The sequence below is a fragment of the Crocuta crocuta genome, unplaced genomic scaffold, assembly GCF_008692635.1.
Source record: "Crocuta crocuta isolate KB4526 unplaced genomic scaffold, BGI_CrCroc_1.0 scaffold3, whole genome shotgun sequence".
Classification (NCBI taxonomy): domain Eukaryota; kingdom Metazoa; phylum Chordata; class Mammalia; order Carnivora; family Hyaenidae; genus Crocuta; species Crocuta crocuta.
Window position 1 is genome coordinate 1,337,822 of NW_027529934.1, and position 18,033 is coordinate 1,355,854.

At 41.8% G+C, this 18,033-nt stretch overlaps 1 protein-coding gene across 4 annotated transcripts in view; it reads left to right on the top strand.

The window, feature by feature from the left end:
* HHAT (hedgehog acyltransferase) overlaps positions 1-18,033 on the top strand; it is a 309,652-nt gene that overhangs the window by 122,277 nt on the left and 169,342 nt on the right. The window lies entirely within an intron of this gene.

Below are 18,033 nucleotides of genomic sequence, written 5' to 3' on the forward strand. Positions count from 1 at the left end.
TTTACAAATGTTAGCTTTTACCCTTTTATTATTCCTGTACTTGGTGCCCATGGATAGATGCGTTTTGTGAGTTTTCTTACTCTTCTTGATTTTGCCGTAAACTTTATGGTTGGCCTGGAGCTTTTGTTCCAAAAGATCCCTCAGCCCCCCTGCTGTTTCTTATTGTTATTCTCCAGATGGGCTTGCTTGCTGCTGTGTGTTTCTTAGCACTTCCAGTATGTAACTTGTGACTGGGCTTGGTTTTGCAATTGCAAACCTAATGTACAAAGCTTAGACTGAGGACTTGCGCAGCCATGGGAGTCAGCACTTTTTAGGCACCTCCATTTCCCTCACCCCAGCCTTGACCTTGCTCAGAGTTGCCATTCGGGCTCATTCACATGGCGCCTTCCATCCTTCATCTCCGTAGGCAGAAGAGCCAGGACCCAGGTAGAGGAGGAGCTTAGTGAATAATACCATATCTGGTGTTGCTTTTAAAAAAGAGTTGGATAGCCCGCAACATCCTGGTTTCCCATTATAACTGATGATAGATGCTGAGATTTTTTTTAAGTCTCTGTAAATGCATGTTGTTATTGGTTCAGTTTGCTTATTGGGATTAGAAATTTCATGTGGTTTTTGCATGCAATGTTAAGTAATTACTTTGATTTGCTCTTAATTAATTCATCAACTATTATAGGCAGCCCAGTTTTAATGGCAGGGTTGGGAAATGGTAGAAAGGGGGTTTTCTCTAGCCAGGAGCCCACAGAGTAGTTCTTGGTTAAAAGGTGAGCCTGGTTGGGAGGCTCTGTTAACTTTTGACCTACTCGTGAAAGTAATTTACTGAATAAATGGGTTGGGACCCAGCATGATTTGGGGTCACATCACCAGTGACTGGTGTGCACCTAGCATGGTCCCTCTCCCTCTTTGTGAATGCTTGCCCTAATGCATTTCTTAGGAAGCATAGTCTTCTAAAGGGCTACTCCAGTCTTGGCTGGCATATTAAAAAAAAAAAACTGCTGGGCAGGCATGCTGACTCTAGGCCCCTTGTCCATAAATTTCTACCCACTGATTGTCACAAAAGGCAGTTTAGACTGTTGACTCTATTTCACATTCAGAATCATCTCTTCTTGTCCTTTATTATTTCAGTTAATTATTTTTTGGTCCCAAATCCTCTGTTGTATATACACAACAAAGGCAGAGAGAGCATTTCTGCCAAGACTTTTGTCATTTTTTATTAGAACTAAACTGAAATCATGTAGACTCCAGGTTGTTGAAACACTCTCTCCTCCCTCCCAGTTCAAGTTTTAAGACAAACAGGTAAGAGTAATACAAGTTACCGTGAGGTGGAGGCTCTGGGGTGAGCCCCCGGAGTGATGTGGTCCTGGGGAGGCAGGGTTTACGAGAACATGGGATGTAATAACAACCATGGTCCTTCCTGGGAGGGACCTAGACTTTTATCTTGGCTTTCTTCTAGGCATACATGGGTGTAGATTTCCCCTTTCACAATTTTTAGTTTGCTGAAGGGTTTTCCAGTTTGCCAGTTATATTTAGAAACACCTCGGCCTTCATTCTTGCCATACAATGACTGTTCCACATTAAGTAGTTGAATTTAGGGAGGTCAACTCTGAGGTATCTCCGCCCTTCGGAGGAAGTTTGCCATGTTTGTGTTCAGGCTCTGGTGTCCTAACCCCACAGCGGCCCTTGTCCCTGCTCTCTACCCTTTCTCTGTAAAATGCACATCGACGGAAAGTAAAGTGGTGATTTTGTAATTTCTGTTTACATCTAATTTTACATTAATATTTCTGGGTCATCTATTGAGGCCTTGCTGCCGATGGAATTTCTTCCTCTTCCTGGATATAGGTGTGAGAAGAATTGGGTCATGAACAGATGTGGCAGCTGGTGATGCAGATTATTCTGGTCAGAGGCAGCCACTCATATGGTGACACACAGGGCAGAGTAGATGGAAGTGAAGGGAATAGGTTTAAAAACAGGCTCTGCAGGGGCGCTTGGGTGGCTCAGTCGGTTAAGGGTCCGACTTCAGCTCAGGTCATGATCTCATGGTTCGTGGGTTCGAGCCTCGTGTCAGGCTCTGTGCTGACAGCTAGCTCAGAGCCTGGAGCCTGTTTCGGATTCTGTGTCTCCCTCTCTCTCTGCCTCTCCTCTGCTTATGCTGCCTTTCTCTCTCTCTCAGAAATAAATAAAATATAAAAAAAAATTTTTTTAAAAAGTCTCTGCAGAATGTCTAATAGTTACCTGACCTTCTAGAAAATCCACACTGATGGGAAGTTTAGAGCTGATAATGAGAGATGAATTTTTAGCCTCCCATTTTAAAAGCAGCTTACACACCTGAAAACCGCACTGATTGCACCATAGTTCAGCTCACTTAACAGAGAAGACCTGAAGCCAGCAGCCTACTGTATCAGAGGAATCTGAGCTCTGCATCATAGAACAGATCAAATTGGCCATCAGCAGAGAGAGAATGTTCCTTGACATGCTAGTTAGTTCAAATTGGTCATGAAAAATTGCTATTCACCTAGATGGCCCAGACCTGAAAGTTAGGATTCAATGGGTTTATTTTTTTCCTTCTAGCTCTTTTCTTTCATAATTCCTGCTCAGATATTTGCAGGCATAACAAAACCCTAAGGAGTACATGTATTCTCACTTGTGACTTTTCTGTGACCGTCTAGACCAGAGAAATTGCGTATTTTCTGCTTAGTTTTTAGGTTTCATGTTTTAATTTAGGTAGGCTGAGATCTGTAATGAGCATCTTTTGCTGGGAGTCATTAAAGATGACATTGCATGTCCAAGGTTTCAAATTAGAAGTCTGATCGTGTTCCCCTGATTTGATTTTTAGCTATGGAAGCAAAGTGTACAAAGTGATAGAATTTCCCATGGCGGCTGGTGAGTTATGGGTCAATTTCAATTATCTCCAGAATCTCGCACAGCTTGCCATCTGCCTTTCTTTAATTATGATGCTCTCAGGTCTTCATAGGCAAACTCATGCATCACAGTTTAACCCATAGAAATTTGGGCACTGCTAGACCTTAATATTTGGGGACAGTTTTGGGATGGTGCTGGGGAGGAGCCTGAGCCCCTTCTTTTAGTGAGGAATTGATTGCATGAGCTTTTAGGTCAGTAGAGGAATTTAGGTTCCTTGATGGAGAGTTGGTTCACGCCTGTGGTCGATGATGAAAACTAGCTATACAAACTCGGGCTTTATGTTAGTCCTGCCTTTAAATCATGTCTGACTTCAAGTTGGAGACAAGATGGCAAGCATGGACTTGGTGAGATATATACCATGTGTACCTGCACTGCTGGGTAGGCAGCAAGGGCAGCGTGAACTGAAAGGGGAAAAGATCGAAGAAGTGCTGTTAATAAGAGCTCACATTTTTTGGAGGCAGCCCGCTAACCAAGAGCTTGCTACTTACCAGCTGTGTGACTTGGGCAAATAGTGAAAATACCCTGGGCTCACCTTTTCATTTTTAAAATGGACATAATAATAGTACTTGCTGCATAGGGAGCATGTGATGGTTGGTTGAGCCAGTGCTTAGTAGTTCCTTGGAAAGTGGTAACTTCTTCATTTTTTTTGTGCTTGAAAATCTAGCAAAGCCAGAGGTGACTGAGAAATCTGCCTGTGGGTAATCTGGGTTCAGAAAGCAGTGGACAATGATGGGACTGGCTGAGGAAAGACTCCAGTCCAGCTCTGAGCCTAAGATGTCATCTAATATGGTGTCTGACACATAGTAGTCACTCAACAAACAGATATTTCCTGAGTGAAAGATGAATGATCCCCCATGCCCCCGCACCCTTGTAGAAGAGGTAAAAGTTGGCTTACATGTGAAGTGTGGGTCTAACAATTTATTTCCAGTGGCTAACCTGTCTTTCTAACTGCAATTCTGGCCATAGAAAATGCCATCTTTGGCCATATTATCTGTTTCCTGTGTTCTATCCAAGGCTCTTCCTGGGCCCATCTTCTGACAGCATGCATTCTAGGTTCTTTAACTTTTCTTTAAAATGTGAATGATTAAGTCTTTTCCAAGAATCCAAGAGGGAAATTGTGTTTCTTTATTGGGTCTGGCAAAAAAAGGGGATGAGTAAAGGAAACATTTCTTCTATTTTTCTTCATTAGAGGCTAAAAACCAACCAACCACCACCACAAAACAAAACAAAAATTTAAAGGACCTTCATTGTTTTAGGGACAGGAGAATAAGGTAGAGGCTGTCCTCTGTTCTTTAAAACACTTTTTAAATGTATGTTTATTTTTAAATTTTTAAAAATATTTATTTTTGAAAGACAGAGCATGAGTGAGAGGAGTGTGAGATCATGACCTGAGCTGAAGTTGGATGCTCAACCAAGTGAGACACCCAGGTGCCCCTGTTTATTTTTGAGAGAGAGAGAGAGAGAATGTGAATGAATGAATGAACGAACGAACAGGGGAAGGGCAGAGAGAGGTAGAGACACAGAATCCAAAGCAGGCTCCAGGCTCTGAGGTGTCAGCACAGAGCCCAGTGTGAAGCTTGAACCCATGAACTGCAAGATCATGACCTGAGCCGAAGTCCAATGCTTAACTGACTGAACCACCCAGGAGCCGCAGATGTCATCTCTGTTCTCGGTGGGCAGAGGAGTGAAACCCTGATCATGGACAATCAGTGGCGCTTGTGCAAAAGGAAACAGTAAGGCTAACGTTTGGAGTCTCTTGAAGAAAATAACAGGGTTACATAGGTGTCATCTGGAATGGGAAAATTATGTCCAAGGGGATTCTAAATAACTGAACTCACAGATATTCTTTTTATTTTTTTTATAAGTGTACTTTTTTTTTTTTTAATGTTCATTTATTTTTGAGAGAGAAAGAGTGCAAGCAAGGGCGGGGTGAGGGGCATAGAGAGATGGACAGAGGATCTGAAGTAGGCTCTGCTCTGACAGAAGAGAGCCTGATGCAGAACTCAAACTCATGAACCATGCGATCATGACCTGAGCCGAAGTAGCTTAAGCAACTGTGGTTTATTTGTCTGATATTAATATAGTGATTCCAGCTTTTTCTTCCACACAAGTTTTTAATGTTTGTTTTTGAGAGAGAGAGCGTGTGCGTGAGCAAGTGGGGGAGGGGCAGAGTGAGAGGGAGACACAGAATCTGAAGCAGGTTCCAGGCTCTGAGCTGTCAGTACTGAGCCCGACACGGAGCTTGAAATCACGAACTGCAAGATCAGGACCTGAGCTGAAGTCAGAGGCTTAACTGACTGAGCCACCCAGGTGCCCCAACTCTGGCCTTCTTTTGATATGTTTTCATCTTTTTATTTTTAACATTATAATTAAAATAAGGTTTTTGTAGATAGCATAGAGCTAGGTTTTGCTTTTTTATCCAAATTGACAATCTCTGTCATTGGGGTCTTTAGACCATTTAGAGTTAATGTAATTATTAGCATTGGTTGCATTTAAAGCTACCATGTTGATAGTTGTGGGCTTAAAAATTTTTTTAACATTTTTTCATTTTTGAGAGACAGAGTGTGAGCGGGGGAGGAATAAAGAGAAAGGGAGACACAGAATCCGAAGCAGATTCCAGGCTCTGAGCTGTCAGCACAGAGCCTGACGTGGGGCTCGAACTCACAGACTGAGAGATATTGACCTGAGCTGACATCGGACACTTAATCTTAAGACTGAGCCCCCCAGGTGTCCCGATAGTTGTATTTTTTAATTTCATTTGTTATTTGTATTTTTTTAACACCTTCATACTTCTCTGTCCATCCATCTATTGTGGTAACATATACATAATAGAAAGTTTACCATTTTAACCATTTTTAAGTATACAGTTTAGTATATTTACATTATTCTGCAATCACCACCACCATCCATCTCTAGACCTTTATCACCTTTCCAAACAGAAAATCCATACTGATTGAGTAATAATTCCTCATTCCCTCCTCTCCCCAGCTCTTTTCTGGTACTATTAATTTCTTTGTTTGGATCTAAATATTCTATTTGGCATTATGTTCCCTCCTTGCTGAAGAACTTCCTTAGCCGTCTGGTCTGCTGGCTGAACTTTTTTTTCTTTTTTCTGAAAATGTCTTTAATTTTGAAAGACATCTTAATACAGAATTATATGCTAGCTTCCCCCACCCCCACCAGTATCTTAAAGATGTCTCTCCATTGTCTTCTGGCTTGCATAGTTTCTGACAAGAAGCCTGATGTAATTCCTCTCTATGTCATGCTTCTTTTCTTTCCTCTGGCTGCTTTCAAGATTTTCTTTATCTTCAGTTTCAGAAGTTTGACTGTGATGTGCCTAGGTGTATTTTTTTTTTGTTTGTTTGGAGTTCTCTGAGGTTCTCAGATCTATGGTTTATTATCTCATTAATTTTGGAAAATTCATGGACATTATCTCTTCAAATAGTTCTTTCCTACCTCTCCCTTTTCCTCTTGTGACTCCAGTGACCCGTATGTCAGGCTGTCTGATGTTATCCCCCAGCTCTCTGATGCCTGGATCTGTTTTTTGCCCCACCCCCACCCCGCCCACCATATCTTTTTTTTCCTCTTTGTGTTTCAATTTGGATACTTTCTATTGGCTTCTCTTTAAGTTAACTGTTCTTTTTTTCTGTCATGCCCAGTCTTGTTTAGATCTCAACCTAAAGTAGTAAAGGAAGATGAGGATTGACAGTGGAGTTGGCTCCCACAGAGGTCATGTCACAGTGATCTTGACAACAGCAGTCTCAGTGAAGTGGTGGGGGCAAAAGCCCCATTAAATTGAGCTCAGAGGACAGTGGCTCTGATCTGACCCCAGGAACCCGTATGTGGTCTAATGAGAGGAAGCTGGTGCACATGGTTTGGTTAGGGCTCAGAATTCCTCTCTTCCTGATTTGGCCTCACCTCATTTCTTACTAGGAACACCCCTTTAAGCCTCTCATGCCCTGGCAAGGCTGTGCACTACTCTTTGCAGTGGACTCACTTGCATTCATCACAGGAGTCCTAAACCACCTACACTACTTTTACTGGCCCACATCTTATTACTACCTTCAATATGGGAACTTCTTGCCAGAAGGTTGCTGAAGGAGGCTCAGCAGTGCCAACAGGGCTCTTTCCTTCCCTGTGCCTAATGTAAAGAGCATCCTGCAAGGTGGTCTATCAGTTCAAACCAGAAAGGAAAGTAAGAGCTTCTCTGCTTGGTTTTTTATCTCCATCTATAAAATAACCTTCCCTTTTAGGACGTGTTTCTGAGATCTTCCATCCTCTTCCATCTCTTCTGACAGTTCACTGTGTCACAAGAGGTAGATTTTCTACTTCCTCCTTATATCTTCTCTTTTGACATATTCTTTTCTAGGGCAGGTAGCTTTATAGCCCAACTCTTGTATGTAGAGGGCGGTATTCTTTCTGTAATACAGAGAAAAATACTCTAAGATCTGATTCAGTTAGACATAGTTCTGAATTTGTGAGTGCTTGGACAAGGAACTAGGGATTGCTGAGAACAGAATACATTGTTTTAGTTTTTTTTTTTAAATTCCCTGTTCAAATTAATTTAGTTATTCTTGTAACAGTATTGCTGAGTAAGGATTTAGGTGTTAACATCACTGCCTGAGACCAGGAGTGGTAAGTTAGGTGTCTAAGATCATGTAGGTACCACATTCTTACTGTATTAAAATCTAAATCCTAATCCTTTTAGTAAGAAAGGTTTAGATGCACAAATGCATTTGCTTATAGAGGAGTATGTGAAAATTCATACAATTAGTAGCACCATGAGTGAATAGATTTCCTTTTCCAATTACATCAAGAAGAAAGGCAAAAATATTTGGTGTCGTCACTTTGTAAGTGCTGAGATTTTAGTCTTCTATAGCTACAGGTTCAGAACCTGCCACCTTCATTTTGATCCGCCTGACTGCAGTAGACATTCAAAGGCTTTTCTCTAGAAATGCTGACAAAAGGTTCTGATATGCCCCAACTGCTTACCCGTTCAACAAGATGGATACTGTGTATTCTTTTAAGTACTGTCAACTATAGTGAGCCTTTGGGGTAAAAGTTAAGACTAATTCTCTACCTGTCATGTGTGAAAATAATGTTTTATCCATAAGCATGACGTGCAAACCTGGCTCCAACCTATTTCAAGTTCTTCTCACTCACTTTATATTACAGCAGTACAGAACTAGCCCTTGTTTCTCAGTCTAGCCCACCCGGTTCACCCACAGACCCCCGTGACTTTGGTGCTGGCCTCCTGGTGCTGTGCGGCTCACCCTGCTCCTCCTCCTTCCAGACAAGATGCCACTCAGTCTATAGACAGTGCCAGCTTCAGTGTTGCCTTTTCTGTTGAGCTGTGCTCCGCTCCCTCCCAACAGGGGCTTGCACATTCCTCTGCTCTCTGGTACTTTGTACGAAGTTCATGTATCATAACACATATTTATACTTAATACAGTCATAGTGTCTAGCTTATGGAGAATGGAGACTACTGTTCCTTACTTATTTTTTGTATGGCATTTTGCTTTAATACAGGTAATGTCTGTATTTAGCAAGAGCCTTGCCTTACATCCTTGCTATTCCAAGTATGGTCTGAGGAACCTCAGCATCAGACTCTCCTGGGAGCTTGTTAGAAATGCAGGATCCTGGGTCCCACCTCAAGACCTACTGAATCAGAATCCACTTTTTTAAAACAAGATCTCCTAGGGACATTGTGTACACATTCAAATCTAGGAAGCACTGGACTAGCTTAGATGGATCCTAAGGATTCCTCCTCCCTGATTTGCCATGACTCTAGACTACCTGAATAATGGCCATGAGTGACTGTAAGTATATCTGGGTATTCACATGGGTCACAGGGACTGGGCCCTAGGAGAACTTCATTGGGAGCTTTTATTGATGTTCCTAAGGGATGAGGCCACAGAGGGACCGAGGTAGGATGAGCTCAACCAGCTCTAAGTGGAGGGCCTGGAGGCTGGCTTTTTGATAAAAAACAAGCAGTCTGACAAGGCAGACTTATAGGCACACAAACAAGATGGGGAGGCCCCTGGTCTCTTGTCACAAAAACCTAGGAAAAATGAATCTCCCCACCTCACCACCATTTGTTCCTCCATGTGGACTTCTCCCCTTCTCTGCCCTCTTCCCTCCATCGCCCTAGAATCGCAACTTGTGTGTGAGAAGCCCAAAGGGGAGGGACTCTGCCAATCCAGGAAGGAATGCCCAGCCTCTCCTGGGAGCTGCCTGGGAACTGCCTGGGACCTGCAGACAGCCTTCTTGGATTATGGAGGGCTGCCCCACTGCAGGGAGGTAGTTCCCAGTGAGACTGTTTACATGGAGATTCAGCCCACCGGACTTAGGAAAGCAGTACCTGTGACCATCCTGTTGAAGCAGAGATGATAGATACAGGTAGTCATTACATTTCTGGGAAATGCTGCTAGCTGCAGTATATAGAAGATTTGCTAAGAAGTGAGTTAAGATATATATCACAGGTAGCCCATAACTGCCGGTTGGGTTCTGATTAGTGAGAGCGAGCTGCGCTCAGGTGAGGCTGCTTCCTGTGTTAGTACAGCTGGGGTTCGTTCTTCAGCTGGGGGGTGGGAGCAGCACTGCCTCAGGGGATTGAGGTAAATGCACTCAGAGGCTTGGTAGTGGCAGTTGCCCAAATTCTCTCATGACACATTGCTGTCTTGTTGTAAATCTGCATGTAATATTACTTGTCTAGTTGGCAACTGACCTAATTGGTAGAAGTAATTGTCACAGCAGTGTATTTCCCAGACCACTTTTTCTTGTGGCAGTAGGGATTAGGTGCCCTTCTTGCAGTCTGTCATTTTACTATAAAAACGGAGGGCTAAAATTTTAGGTTCCCCACAATTTCTCAAGTGAGTTTTTACAACAGTCAGATGCTTGTATTTGAGACAGGGTGTATTTCCTTTAAATAGTTGTGTGGTCACTCAGTCCCATGAGACTGATCCATAAAGAAACCGGAGGGATTGATTTTATATGTTAGGTTGTCTGTGTTTGATTTCCTATTTGACAGGAATATTGTCTGGCAGAATTTTGCCTTTGACTCAAGATCATTAGCAAGTAAAATGTGGTCTGTGTACTTTTCTTCCTCAAGGTCGTTGGTCACTCAAGTCCTGTCAGTGAAGCCGATTGTCAGCACCTCTCCCGGGTTTGAGTGGAGACCCCAACTTGAGTTACCTGTGGGATTTGGTTGTGATTCTTGTCTTCAGGAATGGCAAAAAAGGAGGGTTCAGGCTGGCTCTTGGAATCTGGGAAAATCCTTAGTGTCCTGAGGATCTCCTGGCTGAAGAGTCAGAGGAGAGGAGGAGGGTATGAGATGAAGTGAGGAGAGCAGTTCTCTGCCATCTGTCAAAGCACTTTCTAATGGAGCCTTGACACAAGGGACTCAGTGCTGTTCCAGCACACGTTGAGTGGGTACAGGAGCTGTCCTCAAGAATCCACACATGCATGAGTTTCTCACCCATGCTATTCTCAGATCAGATGTTTTCTTGGTATTGGGTTGGTTGTCCAGAGCCCTTCCCTCCATAATGAGAGACCAGCATTTGTGAGAGGATTAGCAGGGTGGGGCAGTCTCTGTGCCAAGCCACCTGGCCCACGGCGGGTGGGGGGTGGGGGCGGGTAAACCCATGACTGATGGCTCTGTGCTCTGACCACTTGGTAGAGGTGCCCACCCACAGGCTTTCCAGTGCAAGTTTTATCAGCATCTCATTGAGCAGAGTCTCTTAGGGTATGACCTTTCCCCAAACTACTCTGCATCTTCATGTTTGATTCTCAAACGGTTTAGGTTATTTTTATCTTTCATCTTCCACTTATAGACAGTTTAAATAAATTATAAACACTGCCTTAATAGATTATATATACAAGTCCAAATTCTGTTTATTTCAGTGAGTATTTATTGAGCACCTTCTGTGTGCCAGCCACCAATTTATGGATGCAGAGCCGAATGAGGGAGTCTCTGTCCTTAGGGAATTAACTCTAACAAGTAGTGTATTCCAGGAGAGGCATGACTGTCACTGAGCCTGTATAGATAGCGCTTCAGCATTCATACACACTTCCACATCTCTTATCTCATTTGTTCAGTGTGTTAGGGAGGGTGTCACTTTGACTGTCCCCATTTTATTGATGAGGAAAATAAAAGCCCAGGAAGGTTAAATGATTTGCTCAAAAAGATTCATGGTAGAGCTGGGATAACACCATGTCATCTCTTAATAACATTTCTTAATATACCCAATGTTTGCTTTATTTTTTTTTGCAGCATTTTACAGGTAATTAGGTTTAAATTGTCATGTCCTTGAGGTTATAGATCTTGTAGACTCAATGGACACTATGAAAAATGTATACTAATTCCCTGAAAATATGTGAAATAAGTTTTTTTTTAATGGAAGTATGTGACCATTGACATACAGTTGGAGAAAATAGGGCAAGATTTTATACCAATTTATTTAAAAACTAAGAGTTATGGAATTATGCAGTACAGAGAATAGAGTGTGAACTTTGGAATCCAACAAATCTGGGGTCACTTTCTTTCCTTTTTTAGATCTTTGACCTTGGTCAAATTACTTAACGACCCTGAGCCTCCGTTTCTCTATCTGTTAATGGGCTAAAATGATGCCTACCTGCTGGGGTGAGGTGAGAATTTAATTTTTCTTTGTAAGTACATAAGGTTCATGTTCTGGTTGTTAGTGAACCATCCAGGTGTTAAAGCTGTGTGTGCTTAGGACGAGCTGACGTAAAAGGTAAGCTGTGCAGTGTGTTAGACATTCATTTGGTGCATAGTGAGGTGCAGCCACGTGCCACCAGTGCTGATACCTAGTGAATGAGGACTGGGAGAGACCTGGCCCGAGTGTAACAGATCCCATGGGCAGGACACAAGCTCAAGGGTCAAAACTGAGCACCAAGTCAAAAGTTGCCTAGGCAGACACTCTGACTTGCAGCTGCTGGTTTGTGATATAGCTGCTTCTCACATGGGCAACTCTGTGGAGCTTACTCGGAACCAACCTCAGGGATTTTATTTATCAAAGGTTAATGATGGCCCTGGCAGGTCTGCAGTAGCCATTTCAAGAGACAGGAAATATGATGGTACTTGGCAACCCCATTCCTCTCCATTTGGACTACATTGGATTCTGGGCCCCTTGGTGGCCTGGACCATTTCAAGTGTACAGTCTACCCTCAGAAACTTACTGTCTATCAGGATTCAGCTTCAGAGCTTGCAGGAAAATCTTTTCTGTCTCATCCGGCTCATCTCATTTACTTCCTTTGGTCCCAGCTGACCCTGAACTCTTTCTCTTACTTGTCTGTTATAGACATACTCTCCAGGCCAGAATTCCCACCTTATTCCTTGTGTTCCTGGATACCCTCTTGTGTGACTTGTCTTTCAGGAATGAACTTGTCCACACCTCTGCTTTAAGAGAAGTTCTGACTCTCTATCCATCTTTTCATTCATTGATCCACCATGTATTTGCTGAGCGCCTGTTATATGCCAGAAAGTGTGCTAGGTGCTAGGGACAGAGTAGTGAACAAAGCCAGCACAAGCAGGCATGGCCACACAGTCTACTTTCTGATAGTGTGCTAGGACCTAATACATATATAGATATCTATAGATATCTACTCATAGATATCTACAGATATATAACTGTATAGGAAGATAGAGCCAGGTGAGGGGGATCTGGAGTCGAGGGGCAAGGATGCAGTCCGTAAAATTTGTTGTGAGCGCTGAATTACCAAATACTGAGCCATCGGTCCTAAGGGAGAAATAAGGTCAGGTTCCTATGAGCCTTTTAATCACAACATTTGACAGTCAGTCAATACATAACCTTGTTTTAATGTGCGTTTCTCTTTAAAGACGCTTGATATATATTGTTGATTCATTAACATTGAACTCCTGGCTAACAGCTCTATAACTTATGCCTGAGTAAATCTTACTTAACATACATCTTTTCTCTGTAAAGCATAACACAGCCTTCTTGTGCTTAGGAACACTAGACACACTGAAGCCCTATACTTGGAGGTAAATCACCAACAAGAAGCACAGAAGTGCAAAAACCATGCCACTAGACAGATTGCAAAAATGACTGCTGTTTACCATTTGAGCCAAAATAAGATGTCATTGTCACCTTCTTCTACCTCAGCTGGACATGAGGCATTGGGTAGCTCACACTACTTGCTGCTCTGAGCTTGTCTGAGAACAGTGGCAGAAATTCCTCCAAGTATTTATTTTGGGGTTACAAATTTTAGTGAGTAAGCAGATTTACAAATATGTAATCAGCAAATTATAGGACCAACTGTAAATGGAGTGATGAGGGTGGGCCTCAGTGGGAAGGTGACATTTGATGAAGACATGGAGGAGAGGATGTGAGTCTTGTGAGTGTCTGGAGAAGGGTTCCAGGAAGAGGGTGCATCCAGTGCAAAGGCCCTGGGCAGGAAGTGTGCGTGAAGTGTGCAAGGAATGATAAGGAGGCCAGTGTGGCTGCAGTAGAGTGTGGGGTGATCAGAGGAGAGTGGTGGGAGGTGGGAGTGGGAGGGATGGCAGGTCACATAAGGGCTTTGTAAGCCGTTGTGCATTCTTTGTTTGTTTATTTCGAGAGAGAGCATGTATGCATGTGAGTGACAGAGGGCCAGAGAGAGAGGGAGTGAGTGAATCTTGAGCAGGCTCCATGCTCAGCACAGAGCCTGACGGGGGGCTTAATCTCATGAACTGTGAGATCGTGACCTGAGTCATAATCAGGAGTGATGCTCAACTGAGTGAGCCCCCAAGGAGTCCCAGGAAATATAGTTAACCAACTGACCCAGTGGTATAATTCAGTCTGAGTCAGAAGGCCTGAGAGCCAGGAAGCGGATGGTAAGTCCCAGTCCAAAGGCCCAAGAATTGAGACTATGTCCCAGGGCAAGAGAAGATGGATGTACCAGTTCAAGCAGAGCATATGTGTCCTTCCTCTGCCTTTTCATTCTAATCGAGCCCTCAGTGGACTGGATGGTACCCACCTCACGTTGGTGAGGGCCACCTTCTTCACTCACTTTAGCAATTCAAGCACTGATCTCTTCTGGAAACACCTTTACAGGCACATCCTGAAATAATGTTTTTCCAGCTTTCTGGGCATCTCTTGAAGCCAAATTGACACATAAAATTAATCACTATATTTAATATTCACAAATCAATCAACATGGTATGCCACATTAATAAAAGAAAGGATAAGAATCATATCATCCTCTCATATAAATGCAGAAAACATTCACAAAGTACAATATCCATTTATGATAAAAAACCCCTACATACAGTTGGGATGAGCATTGGTTGTTATATGGAAGCCAACATGACAATAAACTAAGGAAAAAAAAAAAACCCTCCATACAGTTAGGTTTAGAGGGAACATACTTCAACATCACAAAGGCCATATATGAAAAATCCACCACTAATTTCATTATAAATGGGGAAAAACAGCTTTTTTTTTTTTCCTGTGGTCATGAATAAGATGAGGATATCTACTCTCACCAATTTTACTTAACATAGTACTGGAAGTCCTAGCCACAGCAATCAGATGACGAAAAGAAAGGCATCCAAATCAGTAAGGAAAAAGTAAAGATTTTGACTATTTGCAGATGACATGATGCTCTATATAGAAACCTTGAAAGACTTCACCAAAAAATGGCTAGAACTGATAAACAAAATTAGTGAAGTCCCAGGATACAAAATCAATGTACAGAAAGCTGTTGCATTTCTTTTTTGAAAAAAAATTTTTAAAAATTTATTTTATATATATATTTTTACAAATAGTGTATTGTCAAGTTGGTTTCCATATAACACCCAGTGCTCATCCCCACAAGTGCCCCTCTCCGTGCCCATTCCCCCCGCCCAATCCATCAGTCCTCAGTTTTTGTCAGCATTCAAGAGTCTCTCATGGTTTGCCTCTCCCCCTTTCCCCCACTATTTCCCCCCTTCTTCTCCCCCATGGTCCTCTGTTAAGTTCCTCCTAATTCTCCTATACGTGCAAACGTGTGGTATTTGTCCTTCTCTGCCTGACTTATTTCGCTCAAGCTGTTGCATTTCTATACACCAATAATGAAATAGCAGAAAGAGAAATGAAGAAAACAATCCCATTTATAATTTCACAAAAAACAATAAGATACCTAGGAATAAACCTAACCAAAGCAGTGAAAGATCCTTACTCTGAAAATTATAAAACACTGATGAAAGAAACTGAAGGTGACACAAAGAAATGGAAAGATAGTCCATGATCATGGATTGGAAGAACAAATATTCTTAAATGTTGGTACTACCCAAAGCAGTCTACACATTTAATGCCATCCCTATCAAAATACCACCATCATTTTTCACAGAGCTAGAACCAACCATCCTAAAATTTGTATGGAACCACAAGAGATCCTAAATAGCCAAAGCAACCTTGAAAAGCAAAGCTGGAAGCATCACAATTCCAAACTTTAAGTTATAAATCGATAGTAATCAAAACAGTATGGTACTGGCACAGAAATAGATACATCAATGGAACAGAATAAAAAAATCCAGAAATCAACCCACAATTATATGGTCAGTTAATCTTTGACAAAGAAGGAAAGGATGTCCAATGGTAAAAAGAATGTCTCTTCAACAAATGGTGTTGGGAAAACTGGATTGCTTTCTTATACACAAAAATACATTCAAAATTGATGAAACACCTAAATGTGAGACACGAAACCATAAAAATCCTAGAAAAGAACATAGCAGTAGCTTCTTTGATATCAGCCATAGCAACTTTTTTTCTAGACCAGTCCCCTGAGGCAAGGTAAACAAAATTAAAAGCTTCTGCCCAGTGAAAGAAACAAAACTAAAAGGCAGCCTACAGAATGGGAGAAGACATTTGTAAACGACCTGTCTAATAAAGGGTTAGTGTCCAAAATATAGGAAGAACTTACAAAACTCAACACCCAAAAAACAAAGAATCCAATTAAAATAAGCAGAAGACATGAGCAGGCATTTCTCCAAAGAAAACATCCAGATGGCCATCAGACACATGAAAAGATGCTCACCATCACCTACCATGAGGGGAATGCAAATCAAAAGTACAGTGAGCTATCAGTGGCTAAAATCAACAGCACAAAATGGGGCACCTGGGTGGCTCAGTCAGTTAAATGTATGTCTCAGCCTTGAAAAGAATGAAATTTTGCCATTAACAATGACATGGATGGAGCTAGAGAGTAGTATGCTAAGTAAAATAAGTCAGAGAAAGACAAATCCCATATGATTTCACTCACAAGGAATTTAAGGAACAAAACAAATGAGCAAAGAAAAGAGAGAGACAGATGGGCAAACCAAGAAACAGACTCTTAACTATAGAGAACCAATTGATGGTTCCCAGAAGGGAGGTGGGTGGGGGGATGGGTGAAATAGGTGATGGAGTATAAGGAGTGCGCTTGTGATGAGCACTGGGTGATGTGTGAAGTGTTGAGTCACTATATTATGCATCTGAAACTAATATAACACTGTATGTTAACTAACTGGAATTGAAATAGAAGCTTAAAAAAATTAACCACCATAGATGGGGAGACATGGAAGGGCTTTGAGTTGAAAAGTGACACTGTAGTGTGTTATGAAAGTAGTCTTTAGGGTCAAGGATAGAAGCAGGTAGTCAGTTAAAGGCATATCACAGTAACCTAGAGCTAAGCCTCGATGCAGTCATTTGCTGACAACTTAAAAGAACTTTCTGAAACTTCCCTTCCCCCTAAAACACTTACACTTCACAAATGGAGCACAACTTCTGGGATTTGCTGTTTTGTTTCTGCTTTTCAAAGAGAGCTAAACCTCGAGACTGTAGGACTCAGTGGTACTGGTGCCTATCTGAAGATGTGCCCCAACTTGAAATCAAACTAATTGGAGTGCTGGTTTCTATTAAGCAATTTGTCATTCTACAATATTAGTCATTCAAATTATTTTATTCAAATTATTTTAAATATAGGGTGCCAGTAATTAGAAAAATACTTCATTGTTTTCTGAATAGAAGGTATGCATATTGCCTAAGTTTTGACTATGCTTTTTATAACCACGATCATAGCCCTTGAGAGCCACATCTCCTTCACCTTGACTGGGAAGGGGGAAAGTGGCTAAACAGATTGCCTGCATGAAGATATTTGTATCTGAGGTAGAGCATAGAAATAATTCATGGCACGTCGCTGCACTGCTTTAATGAATACAGAAAACACTTTAGGTAATGCATTATTAAAGGCATGCACAGTAGAGCTTCCTTGTATACAATTTAAGCATGAACTTATTTGCATTTCAGGTTGCTACTTCTTTTAGATTTAATTAGATTTCAGGCTTCAATCGATTTATTAAATGAATTTCTCACTGCTTAAAAGGTGTAATATGCTCATGACAGTAGCTTTTCCCCATCATTCTCTTCTTATTTCCTCATCACCCAAGATCTCAGCTTCTATCTTGGATTCAAAGCAAGAGGTTATTTTCCAGAGTGCCGTGCTGTATAATGTAGCTGATTTTGTGGTTGGAGACACGAGGGCCATGGAGAGGGTTATTTGGTTTTTTATCCATACTGTCTCACGTGAATGTACCTCTTGTAGCTTTACCACCAGTAAATTTAACTAATGCACAATAAAGCACTATCTTCTGTTTGGGTGGCCCGTTATCACTGTGAATCTGTCTATTCTTTTGGCACAACATCCACAAACCTTTATTTCTACTGCAATGAAGAGAGCACTGGGACTCTTCAAATGGTGGAAAATTAAATGTAATGAATCAAACCATATTAGTGATTCTCAAGATGAGCTGGAGAGTTAGGCCATAAAGTGCATTAATTTAGTGATGTTCCACGTTTGTTTAAAAGAGTAGAGGGAATGCTGGTCTAAGCCGCTGGAGGATCTTAATCCCTATTATTGTCGCCTACCTGCATGAATTTAAGTCAATTGTTGGACCACTGGGCTGTGATGGCCTCGTCAGGGCTCCTGATACCTTGTTATCTTAAGGCAGGGGATAAGTCTGTTTGATTTCTAATGGCTTCTTCTAGCTTCAAGCTAGGTGTGTGTCTGCACATGTGTGGGGCAAAGGGAAGTGGTGGGAACAATAAATAGATCTGTTTCTGATTGTGGTTACCACCA